General features: G+C 48.9%; 1 long non-coding RNA gene across 1 annotated transcript; it reads right to left on the reverse strand.

The window, feature by feature from the left end:
• Nucleotides 1–2,131: 2,131 nt before the first annotated feature.
• LOC116883993 lies at nucleotides 2,132–8,906 on the reverse strand. Its single transcript, XR_004385807.1, has 3 exons — nucleotides 8,835–8,906; nucleotides 3,462–3,553; nucleotides 2,132–2,606 (listed from the first exon to the last, which is right to left on the reverse strand). It is a non-coding gene; the product is annotated as an uncharacterized LOC116883993 (long non-coding RNA).
• Between the last annotated feature and the right edge of the window lie 3,324 nt (nucleotides 8,907–12,230).

The raw sequence follows: 12,230 nt of genomic DNA on the forward strand, positions 1-12,230 counted from the left end.
CAGCTTCGGGGCCATGGAGGGGATGGTAGCGCTCACGCCAGCTGTAAGTCGTGCTGTTCATTGTGAGTGACAGACTAGGTAGACAAAGGCTGCCTGACCATAACCTATTAACAGATGAATCTACCTGAATGTAAGGTTCTCCTGGATGGGTGGGCGACTGAGTCCTCGGACCTCAGCAGGCACCACAGTGAAGTCACAAGGAACCTCCCTTCTGGTAACTCTCCCACAGCAGCATACAGGAAGAGACCACATGAGTTCTAGGGAGGACATGATACCCAGACAACATAAGGGTCCACAACACACTGATGGCCGACTCTACCGTCTCTCACCCAGAACCTCAAAGAGCTTTGTAGAAACTGGTTAGCCCACAGATACCCCTAAAGGCAGTTGAAGGCCTCAGGCCCACTTCCCAGTTAGAGAAATCAAGGTAAAAAGGGTGCGGTGGCACCCGTTCTTGCTCTTTCTGGAGAATTTGGCGGTTCCATGTTTCTACTATGACAGCATCAGTGTATGGGTACCACAGGACGTGATGTCTTGGGAGAGAAAACTGCTTCTGTAGACCACGGCCTTCCAGGGCCTCGCCTGCCTCAGATCTCTGAGCCAGGTGGGCGTCTAGCCTGGGTCCTGTTAGGAGTAACTTGGGGGCCTCATTATCTTCCCCACGATTGGAATTTTCTGGGGGCGGGGTGGAGGGAAGGTCAGAAGATCAGGCATACTTAGAATTTGAGGTTGAAACCTACCTTAAACTGGTCCTTGAGCTCTCGAGAGCCATGTGCAGATTGTTTGGGGCTTTGTGACCCCCAGAACCAAAAAGCCTGGGTATTCCTCTGTCATTCACCTCTGTCATTGCTTGGAAGGAAGTCGCCTCACACTCTGCTGGAGGTCACTGCTCAGGAATTATGTTCAGGGGAGGCCAGGTGAGAGCTTGGAGGAGGTGGCAGTCGTATCCCCCCTGGCCCCACACCTGTCCCCCAAAGGCTTCTGGTTCCAGTGTGCAGGCCATTAGTGACTAGACCTGAATTGGACCTCCCCTCAGCCGGCGAGGAAGTGGGTGGGGCCTTAGACCCTCGGACTGATCCAACCCCTGAGCTTGAAGGCACCGGATCATGACTGGTCTACGTTGGTCTCCTCAGATTCTGCTTCCTTTCTGGAAAAGGTGGTGTCGCTAGTCATTAGAGAGAATAAAAAGGCTGGCTGTGTCCCGCAAAGCTCTGGCTGAGAGGGGTCATCTCTAAGGGATCTCTCTTTCCAGACAGCACGATGCTGTTTAGAGGCCAATGGACCCTCTATGAAGATTTCTGGTTTGAGAATCTTCTCGCTCTATCTGATGGACTCTGTTGTTTGTCTGAAGAGTACATGGCCTCTGCTTTCCTGACCGAGCCAGACAGATGCAGTTTCTTCTCCACACACACCTAGGCCAACATGGAGGTTGGGGTAGGAGGCAGGGGGATTCCCAGCACCTGCAGGGAGGTCCTCTGCAGTATTTGCCCTCATCTGTAGATTCTACTGAGCAAAGCTACCCAGGAGAGGTTTCCAGTGTGCATGGGATATCTGGGTGTGTGTAGTGTGTATGAATCTGTTCATGTACACACCATGCATAAGCCCAGTTGTGATGTAGACATACTGGCATAAAAGACCCTATTCAATGAAGCACAGAATGAGAAGGGACATGCGTGGTCTATCTCCTCCCTCCTGCCGCAGGACTTGTAACATGTTGCTCTTGGAGTAAGATGCCATAAAAGCTAAGTGTGCAAGACAAGTGGGTTTAGAGGGCCAACAGGTGTTTGATCTTTCAGAAATGTCAACTCTAAGGCCCAGTCACCCATTCAGAGACCAAGGCCTAGAATTTTTGCAGGTCACAGAAATGGATGCCGAGGGAACCTACACTTTGTTGAGTGCTCACGGCCTTGGGATTGGGTCTTTCTTCTCTGCTACCGTGTTCCGTCCGATCCTCCCTGACCAAGCTATCACTTCTGTGATAAAGAGTCCCTAGAAACTCAGAACAACAACACAATCTAACACTCAGCTGAATGTGGTAACGCATGTCTGGAGTCTCAGCATCTGGGAGACTTCGGATGCGCACAGGCTCGAGAGTGAAACTCTGTTTCAAAAACAAACCACAGAGGTGACAGGACATCTCCCAGGAGATTGTTGCTGTCTGGATTTTGATTCGGTTGCTTTTCATGCATGGTGGCCAGAAGTCACTTCTCTACCTCTTAACACAGGTGATACAAAGAACGTGTGAAGTACTGCTAATGGTGGTGGCTGTGCAACATGATAGGACCGAGAGAACACAGGCCCTCCGGGAACCGCCATCTCTCTGGTTAATTCTCTGAATTCCGGCATCACAGTCGGACCGCCTTCTTCCCCTGACCACACATCCAGTGCTTCTGTGCCGTTACTGTTTTACGTCAGTTAAAGTACATCAAGAACTAAATTCATGGTAGAGAGAGGGATTCGGTAGCCTTTCTTACAAACAGCAGGTAAGGATGTTAGGAAACGGCTTCATTAAACTTGACAAGATAGATGGCAGAGTTGGGGACTCACGGGTCCTCATAGCCAGGACAGTCTGGAAAGGAGCTAAGCTCTTCTTTTTCTCTGTGGCCCTGGTAGCATGGAGAGAGAGATTAGGTGCCTGTCACCAGATGAATGGTCCCCAGGTACACCCTTGGAGAGCTGTGATTATAGGCATTAGTTAGTCTTACTTATGGCAGACATAACAGACACACATAATCACATCTCCTGCTACCCCCCCATACACATACAACATGCCATCCAACAGCAAGAACATGCCAGTATAACCAAGAGAAGTACAACCATACCACACAGCAACTTGGGCACCTCCACGTCAGTCACTGACCAGGGTACCCCCTCACCAGCATAAGTGCTCTATGGCCCTTCTGAAATATGCTTCTGGTATGACCTGTATTCTGTGTCTCGTGTGCCTGGGGGCTGCCTGGCAGATGTCTTTCTATCCTTCTGTCTATTGCTTGGTCCTCTTCCTCAGGACACGTACACCTTGATTCAGGTTCCCGGTCCTAGGCGCAGCCCAGAGAGTCTGGGACAAAGCCTTTGTGTCAGTGCCTTTGTGTGGCCACATGTTGCCTGAAAGTATTCTGGTTTGAGGGAACAATGGCCCCACCTGCTGCCCATGCAGGGGCCTCCAGAACCTCATTATCCTCCTGACCCCAGCCTGGGGATTGTTATCACCTGGTGTCCTTGTCCGTGAGACAAGAAGGTCAGAGTCTGAAAAGCGGCAGCCATATCCTGTAGACCTGCCTGTGGCCTTGGCTCCTCCATGCCTCTCTGTGTTCTGGAGCCACACTGCTGGCTCCGGTGTGGTCACCAGAGCTTAATTGTCCTCAGACACTGTGGAGTGCTGATGTGTCATTTGATTCCACTCATTGTCTCAGAATTGGAAACACTTGTTTTCCCAGAAGGCAAAGGGACCCTGAACTCACCTTCTTGAGAGAACATTTCCTATGGCCTTTGCTGGTGCTCCCACCTACAGCTCCCCCAAGGCTGCCCGGCATCTTTCCCAGTGAAGCAGGTTCTGGAATAGGGATGACAGGTAGAAGGAAAAGTCAAGGGAGAGTGGAAGGGAAGGGAGGGCCAGCCATATGGGGCTTCCTTTTATTTATAAAGCTAGACTGCCATTCCCAGGACTCAGAGAGCAATGTGGGAGGTGAGGCTCTGCAGCCGACAGACTTTGGGAACCTGGGATATGGCCCATGCGGAAACAGAAGGTGAAATGGGTCTTTAGGATGCACTGGGTGAATGAGAACGACCTGTGCTGAGAGCTGACAACCTGGGTATCGAGGACCAATACTGAACTATACCTGAGGCTCTGTGCAATACCACGGAGATGCTGTGTACACAGGCTGCCCACTGTGCAATAAGAATACTTCCCCTAGGGTTGTTCTAGCTTAAAAAGAACCAGACTTTCCAGCATCCAGCATGCAGCCTGGCATTCAGAAAACCTCATATTAATTTCCATTGTTTCTCTGTTTTGCCTGTCATCGGACCCTAAGTATCCTAGGCGCCACACCATCCTCATCCCAGACCACACCCTGGAAATAATGACCTAGTCCAGGGTCACAACTCAGGCAAAGGCAAAACTCAACTACATCAATAATGTCTGGTGTGTGACAGTCCACTACTCCCACAGACAAGGTCCCAGATCTATCCATGCATTGAATGGTGTACAGATCTCCCAGGATGAGCACGAAGCTCATGACAGAGGCCTTGCACCCTGCTTCCCACAGAGACACTATATTCAGAGTTCCTTGAAGAATGGATGCTGTGCTCCAGTCCTATAGAGGGTCTCAGCTTTGTCCCCTCTGCAACAGTCTCTGAGGCTCACTGCTTTCTGAGACCAGAGTCGGCAGCACGTTATCTTCCACACTCTCTCCCCACTTCGTTTCCTTTAGGCTGCGGACTCCAGGAGAGCCATGAATCCAACGATTAAAGTAGAACAACCCAGGCCCTCTAGGAGGCCCACATTTCTCACAATCATTACTTTGTAAGATTTGAACAAATTCTTCTCTTCTGTTGACGTCAGTGAGTGGATTTTCTTAAATTTTATTACAAGGTCACCATGGTTTCAGCAAGGAGAATAAGAAGAGAGACAAAGAGGAGGTTCTGCGATCTCAGCTCATATGTGGTAAGAAGCTACTGATCTCCACACACCAATGATGATCACTGGCTCACCTGCTACCCTATGGGACCAATGTGCCTGGGTTGACTTCAAGCAGTAGCAATAACTAAGAGCAACTTTCTGGTGGCATTTTAAATCTCAAAATATGTTACAGAGGGTTTCCGATCTGACTTCTCTTCCCTCTCAGAGTCAAGCAGACCAGTGTAACTCTCAAGACTATTCACACCTTCATGGGGAGGAGGGAAGATTTCAGCCGTAAAGGGTTTGGGCTTCGGGGGTAGCAGCCTCCAGCAAACTGTGTTAGAATGTAGCAGGCTCATGTTTTCACACCTCTGAAATGTGTGCTAGGGACAGAACGGAAGAAAATATGCTTTCTTGGTAGTAACTCTCACACTATTGACTGTAGAAGCCATCCCTCTCCAGGATTTCTACTATAACAGCCACAGGTCCTGCTGCAATTATAACACATGTTTCCAGCCTGTGTGTGGCAGGGCTCAGAACTCAAACTACCAATAATGTTGAGGCAGCTACACAGGAGGAGGCCTCTAGACATTCTTAGGAGCAGATGGCATAGTCCACCCTCTTGTCCAGAACAGCCCCCAGGCATTGGCCACCCATGATCAGGGTCACAGAGACAACACAGGGCAAGCCAGAATCCCACACTCTCCCAGTCGTTGGGTGGAGACTCTACAGTGCTGCAAGTCGTGATCAGGGTGAATGTCAAGAATGAACCTGCTTCAGGCTCCCAGATGCACAGGTCCATGGAGGAGCCTTTGCCCAAAGTATCCATCAACCAGCAGCCAGGGCCAAGCTTTTGTGAAGGATGACTGGGAAGCTCCAGGCAGTCCTTATTAGGGAATGTAGGTTAATGAGAGTAGTTTCTTTTGGTTTGCGATGATGAAGTTGGGTTCAGGGATACACAGGAAGCTGACAAAGCATTGTTTATCCTCAGTCACTATGTTAATCACCTTAAATACTTCAGTTGGCACTGAACTACCCATCTACTAAAGGGAAACAAGGTAGTCTGGAGCATTGGGTTGACTATGAGAGTGTTCCTGGGAGATCCTTATAGTGATGGTGAATGAATGGGGACCATTGGCCCTCACCCTGGATGGCCCCATCCAATGGATCTGGGACTGGGCAGAACAAAAAGGCAGAGGCAGAGGGCTTTATCCTCTCTCTAGAACTAAAGCATCTCCTCCCCTCTTCCTCATCAGACTCCATGTTGCCCACCTCTGGAACCAGTATGCCAGTATTGTTCTTAGCTTCCAGGCTTGGTTCTGTGGTCGTCAGTCTTGGATTGAGGCAGTCTTACTAGTTGCCCTGGTTTTATGGCTGGCAGAAAACCTAGGGTAGGACTTCTCAGCTTCTGCCCACACGAACCAAATGCCCCAGCAAGTCTTCTTTCTAGTGCCATATCTGCTACGGCTGCAGACTCTCTGGAGACCCTGACAGGGATTGTTAGAAGTTCCTGAGAGGCCGTCCATCCAAGGGTAATAATGAGGGTTGTTGGAGGAGAAGCATCTAATGACAAGTGGTTCTTGCTGGAGAATTCAGGGTTGACAATAAGTATTTTTAGACCAAACACTTCCTACTGGATGATCCAGTGAGTTGTCCCTTGCTGGGATCCAGGCTACTGACAGCCATTCTTGGGAGGGCCAGAGCTATTGAAAGAGGCTTTTTATTGGCTGATTGGGGTTATTTGAACGAGAATAGTCTCCATAGGCTCACGTGTTTGAATTCTTGATCTTCATTGGTGGAACAGTTTGGGGGAAGATTAGGAAGTATGGCCTTGTTGGAGGAATTGTGTCACAGAATGGGTTTTGTGGCTCCAAAAGCCCCCTGCTATTCCTTCTTCTATCTCTGTCTCCTACTTGTGGACCAAGTCGTGAGCTCTCAGCTATTCCTGTCAACACGCCTTTGCTCCGATGGACTCTAACCCTCTGAAACTATAATCGATTAACCATGTTCTTTTATATGTTACTCTGGTCATGGTATTTATTGCAGCAATAGAAAAGTAACTAAGACGTTGACTCAGGAAGTACCTAGGTATGCTTGGGCATGTAGATGGTGAACTAGGAGTTTCCGTTTTAGAAGCTGTGGGGTAGTGGGACTGTTTCTTTTTGGGTGATCTAAGTTTGAACAGAAGTTTCTATGAAGGACATATGGCTGTGATTGGTTGTTTCTATTGGGAACACAGGGCTGTGACAGGTACTTGCATCAAGGGTTCTTGTACTAATACTCCGTATTTTTGTTCTAATTTCCCATTCTAAAAACCTTCTCATTAAAGACTGCAAGAAACTACAAATTGAGTGACCCTTTTTCTGGCTTCAGAAGTTAGACACAACCTCTGGGTGAGACTGCTGTGTGCCTCGGAGCCCGGACTTGTTCTGTTCCGGTGTCTCTATGTTTTATGTTCAGGACCCTCATGCACAGTCAGAAGTTAGTCTCAAGGCAGTCATTCAAGGGATCCAGAGCCAGGCATGGCGAGTAGCATTTTCAGAGGTTGAATAGGACATCCTTGCTAGTGCCTACTCCCATAGAGAGCTAAGTCATGTATGGAGCAAAACTCACAGAGGATGTGAGGAAGGATGTCTTCCTGACCCCAGAAAAGTCCAGCTTCCCATGAGAGATAGCTTCCTATGGGATGAAAAGAATCCCAGAGGGTAAGCCAAGGACCTCTTGGATTTATGGTTGATGCTCACCACATCTTCAGGCTTGAACAGACTTGTGTTGAGGAATGACCAAGATCTCACTGCTCCCATGTGGGCCTCTCTTGTCTGAAGCCAGTACATCCTAAGGTCAGGACTCTAAGAAGGACCTCGTTGCCATAGAAGCAAACACTTAAGAAGACATGCTTTAGGGTGGAAGAGACAAGTTCTACCGAACCTGACGACCATCACACCCACGTGTGTGATGCTCAGTGCCCGTATGGGAGTGAATTCACAGGTGATTCTCCTTAGAGGAGGAGTGGAACCGGTGCCACACAGTGCTGGCTGGCAGAGGTGTGTAACGGTTGCCTGCTGGAGACGGAGCCCCAGACAGGTGGTTGTAAATGTGTAGGGCTCAAGTCCTTGCGCAGTGAGGCGCCCAGGGTCGGTGCCCCAGAGCAGCCGTTAATCACATGCTGTAGCTCCCAAGAAGCAGGCAGATGGCTCTGAACAACAAAACCTCATTAACCAGCAAGGACGTCTCTGTTCCCACAGAGGAGGGGCCGGGGAGGCTGGTGGGGCCTCCCTTCAGTTTACAGGCTTAGGCACAGTATATGCGGAACAGAGGGAGAAGAGGCCACACCCACCCAAGCTCTCCAGGTTGGCTTCTGAGAGTTAATCCAGGACAAAGCACCATGAACAACACTAGCCAAGCCACAGGGTTTTAGGATGTCTCCACATCCTCTGTTCTGGAGGAGGAGGAAACGGTAATCCCTCCAGCACAGGGTTTAGTTGCCCTGGAGTCAGAAGGCACCAGACTGTGGTCAACATAGACCAGGAAAGGGTTTTATCACAAGCTGGCATGCTGCAGTCCCCAGGATTCTTTTAGAAAATCATGCCGCAGGTTTGTATTGGTTTGGAAACCATTTGTTCTCACTGGACTTAGAGGAATGCTAAAACCTCCAGTGGGAGTGTTTGCAAAACTCTGTGAGCCCCTTTCCTGACAATGAAGCTAATCACCTGCGTGCTCATTGAAGAACAAGAATACCAACTGCCTCTTGTATCAGCACAAGGCACACAAACCAACACTAACACATGCCCATTACACAAAGTTGCTGAGGAATTGCAGGATATGGCAGAATGATCTGCTAGGATCCTTAGCCAGGGAGGGACCCAGTTACTTCCCATCTACTCAATGGCATCATCTCTAGCCACACAAGGAATGAGATAGGCCGGTGTTCAAGCTTCTGCCCTCTGAGGCTCCATGAAGGTTCCTCGCTAAGGTTCCAATGGGTGCTGTGAGCAGAGACAACCACAAGGTGTGCTGACATCTGCTTACCGCTCACCTCCCCAGGTCTTCCACGGACCCTTTCTCTCCCATGCCTCTCACCTGTACCTGCTTCCACCCACCACACATCAGTGTCAGAGTGCCTGGGTACAGGGATGTGGCTTCCACAGGAAACAAAAGACAAGGCTTACACAATGGGATGCAGGCAGAGAAATGAGAGCCCACGGTGGCTGCTTACCTGCAAGGTGATGATCTGGCCCAAAGCCTTTTGCAAGGCAGATGCTCTTGGCAGTGGACAGGAAGAAGGCAGCTTCTCGTGCCTACTAACAGACTTAGGAAACATGTTTCCAGAGGCTGAGATAAAGGTCGGGTAAACAGACCTTTGGCAGGTAAATAGAGACACCCCTCCCCCACCCATGGCATGGAAATCGGTAACATAAATATGGATTGAATTCCATCAGTCAAGTCTAACACACCACTTCTTCCTTGTTTTCAGAAGAAAATGTAACAAATGGGTGTGGGGGTGGTGGGGGTGGAGGGGTGAGCAAAGTCACTAGCTCTCTGCTACACCCACTTCGACAGTGGCTGCTCTGGGATCCCTGTGCACACATCAGCTCTCTGGGTGACCTTCCTGACCCTACGCTGTGGCTCCCCCACCCTTCCCTGTCCCGTGGTCTGCACGGGCACAGCTGGGAGCATTCCTCCCGCAGCCCCAGTGTCCTGTTGCAGACCATCACATGCTTCTCCCTCGCTCTCTGGTGCTCACACCTTACACCCAGGAGACCATCTGCCGCTGGGGCCGCAAGGCAGATGTGTAGCAGGAGGATGAAGCTAGGAGCCCAGAGAGCCAGAAACCCAGCAGGACTCTTGTGTGGCGTTCACACTGCAGGGTGACAATCAGTAAATCTTTCTCACCATGTCACTTGCTCAAGCCTGGGTCCTATGTCTCCCTCCACCATGGGGGGGTGGGATGCTAGACCTCAGGGATTCTCTAAACCAGGGGTAGCATCCACATCTGCTGCTCCTTGAGCTAATGCTGTGAAGAAAGGGCGGCATCTCATAGAAATCGACTGGTTAATGGATGGCCAAGTGGGAACATGTTTACTGCCTTCCTCTGCTTCTTTGTGTATAACTCTTTGCCTGCCTACACCCTGAATTTAAAGATTCAATAGCGGTCTCTTTATTAGTCGAAGTATCTGGTCAATGCCCCCTTTGTCTCTTGTGACATCAAGCATTCAATCGGTTTTTTGTTTGTTTGTTTGTTTGTTTGTTTGTTTGTTTTTTTAGGAAGATCTATTTCTCTTCAGATCTATATCCATGTGATAAAATACTTAAGAAAATCATCTTAAAGAGAGAAAATTAATTTCGGCTTACAGTTTCAGAGGTTTCGGGCTACAGTCAACTGATTCCATGGATTTGGGGTCTGTGTATCATGGTGGATAGGCCTGGCAGAGCAACAGGAAGCAGGCAAGGTGACAAGTATTTGAGACACACACTTGAAAGGCACAGCTCCTGTGACATACCTCTACCCACTAGGACCACCTCCCAGTTTCCACCAGCTCCAAAGGCCAGCAAATGGTAAATCCATCTATACATTAACCCCCTAGTGAAGTCAGAGTACTCCTGATCCATTCCCCTTTTAAGACCCCATCTGCTGGAAGCCAAGCCTTTAATATAAACCTTGAGAAATATTTTAGATTCAACCCATAACAGTATCTTTCAAAATTTATATACTCAAACTCACTTAAGGAAGAAACGATGTGTAGGATCCTGGTGAGGGGAGCATTTATTTAATTCCTGTTGGACATTCTGATATGTTTTGTAAAATCCAGTAGGATGCGGCTGGAGGGGGTGCCGAGACAGGCCTGTGCTGAGGCTCCCCCCCCCTTGAGGTACTAGCCATTGGGGACACGAGAAAGGGGTGAGAAGGGAATAGAGGTAGAGAAAGAGAAAGGGAGAGGACAGAGCAAGAGCAAGAGAGGGGGAGGGGCAGGGGAGGGATATATATATATATATATATATATATATATATATATAGAGAGAGAGAGAGAGAGAGAGAGAGAGAGAGAGAGAGAGAGAGAGAGAGAGAGAGAGAGAGAAAGAGAGCAACCCCTTTTATAGCAAGACAGGCTCTACCTGGCTGTTGCTAGGTAACCGTTGGGTGGAGTCTAGAAAAAATGCTAACAAATTCCTTATCGATGCCCAGATGACAAATGATTTGCATTCATGTGTGCTCTCCTCACAGCAGCACGTCTTCATGTTGCCTCTGACAGAAAGTAATGCAGCGTTGCCTGGAATCTCCCTAAGGTCAAGTTGTGACCTGCTGGTAGGTGCCCTCAGCACCCTTCCCTCCATGCTCTGGTGTCAGGTCATAGGATGCGAGAGACATCTATTTTGCCATTTGTATCTCTTAAATATCATCAAGTGGCATAGTAGAAAGGCATAGAATGTCTGCGAATCTCTGTGGGAAGGGCAGCATCGCATAAAGTCACAGAGAATTCTCCAAGTTACCCACTCTAGCAAGGAAAGGCATCTGAGATATGTAGGTCTGCCCATAGGCTGGGTTCAGATCTTACAGTCACCTTCAGGGGCTTTTGGATTTGGCTCTAGAACTGTCATGGACACCAAAATCCAAGGCTGTTCTCAGTCTTTACACAGAGGGTTTTGTAACCGCCACATTCCTGGGTTTGCTTGAAGTCATCTCCAAACGGCAGTTGCAACACTGGATAGGGTCATATCCTATCCGTTCTCTCTTATCATGGTATCATTACACTCTCACATGAGTATAAATCATTTATCACCATAGGTAGATAAGGAATTTCCAACAGGAATTAAACAAGTGCTCCCTTCACCAGCGTCCTACATATCGTTTTTTCCTCCAGTGAGTTTGAGTATATGACAAAGTGTGTGTTCAGTAGAGATTCTTCCTAAGTATTACTTAGGATTGACTGTACAGCTGTAGAAACCTCCGATGTGGATATCCCACCATGGTGTACAAATGCACTTGATCTGCACAGGAAGCATAAACCCGGGCTGTACCCTGGGACCGTATGATCTCATAAATGGATGTGAAGTTAAATAATGCTAAGGGCTAATGACACAAGAATGAAGTTCTAGGAGAGAGGCTTGAGACCAATAAAGGCTAGTGTGGAGGGAGAGAGTCCTCCTGAGCTGAACTGTCTGGTGAAGCCGGAAGCTGAAGAGAGCCGAAAGACAAGGAGGTGTCTTTCTCTGGTCGGGGAAGTAGAGCCTCGAGGAGAGAAGGGCAGTGTGCAGACAGAGACAGCAGACCGGAGCAGACCACGCAAGGAGCTCACATTTTATCCCAAGTGCAAGAAGTGTTAAGAAGGGAAGCCTGTGGACCCTGGCTCCAGCTCTAGGGACTGACAAGAGGGAAACAGAGACAGGCTGCAGCGGACCTGGAAGAGTCCCTTTCCTCAGAGGACTTGGGGACAAGCCCATTCTTCCCAGAGAAAAAGTGTAGGTCAAAGGATTAGATACAGAAGCTGCCTGGCATATCTTGGAGTTAGAACTGACAGGACATAGTAAGCGATGAGGTTGACAGAAACACAAAATGGAGAAGACAGGTCTCATCCGATTCCCAGGGGTTGTGGCTTAAAAATTGGGTGCAAGT

This window comes from Rattus rattus, chromosome 14 (assembly GCF_011064425.1).
Source record: "Rattus rattus isolate New Zealand chromosome 14, Rrattus_CSIRO_v1, whole genome shotgun sequence".
NCBI classification, from domain to species: domain Eukaryota; kingdom Metazoa; phylum Chordata; class Mammalia; order Rodentia; family Muridae; genus Rattus; species Rattus rattus.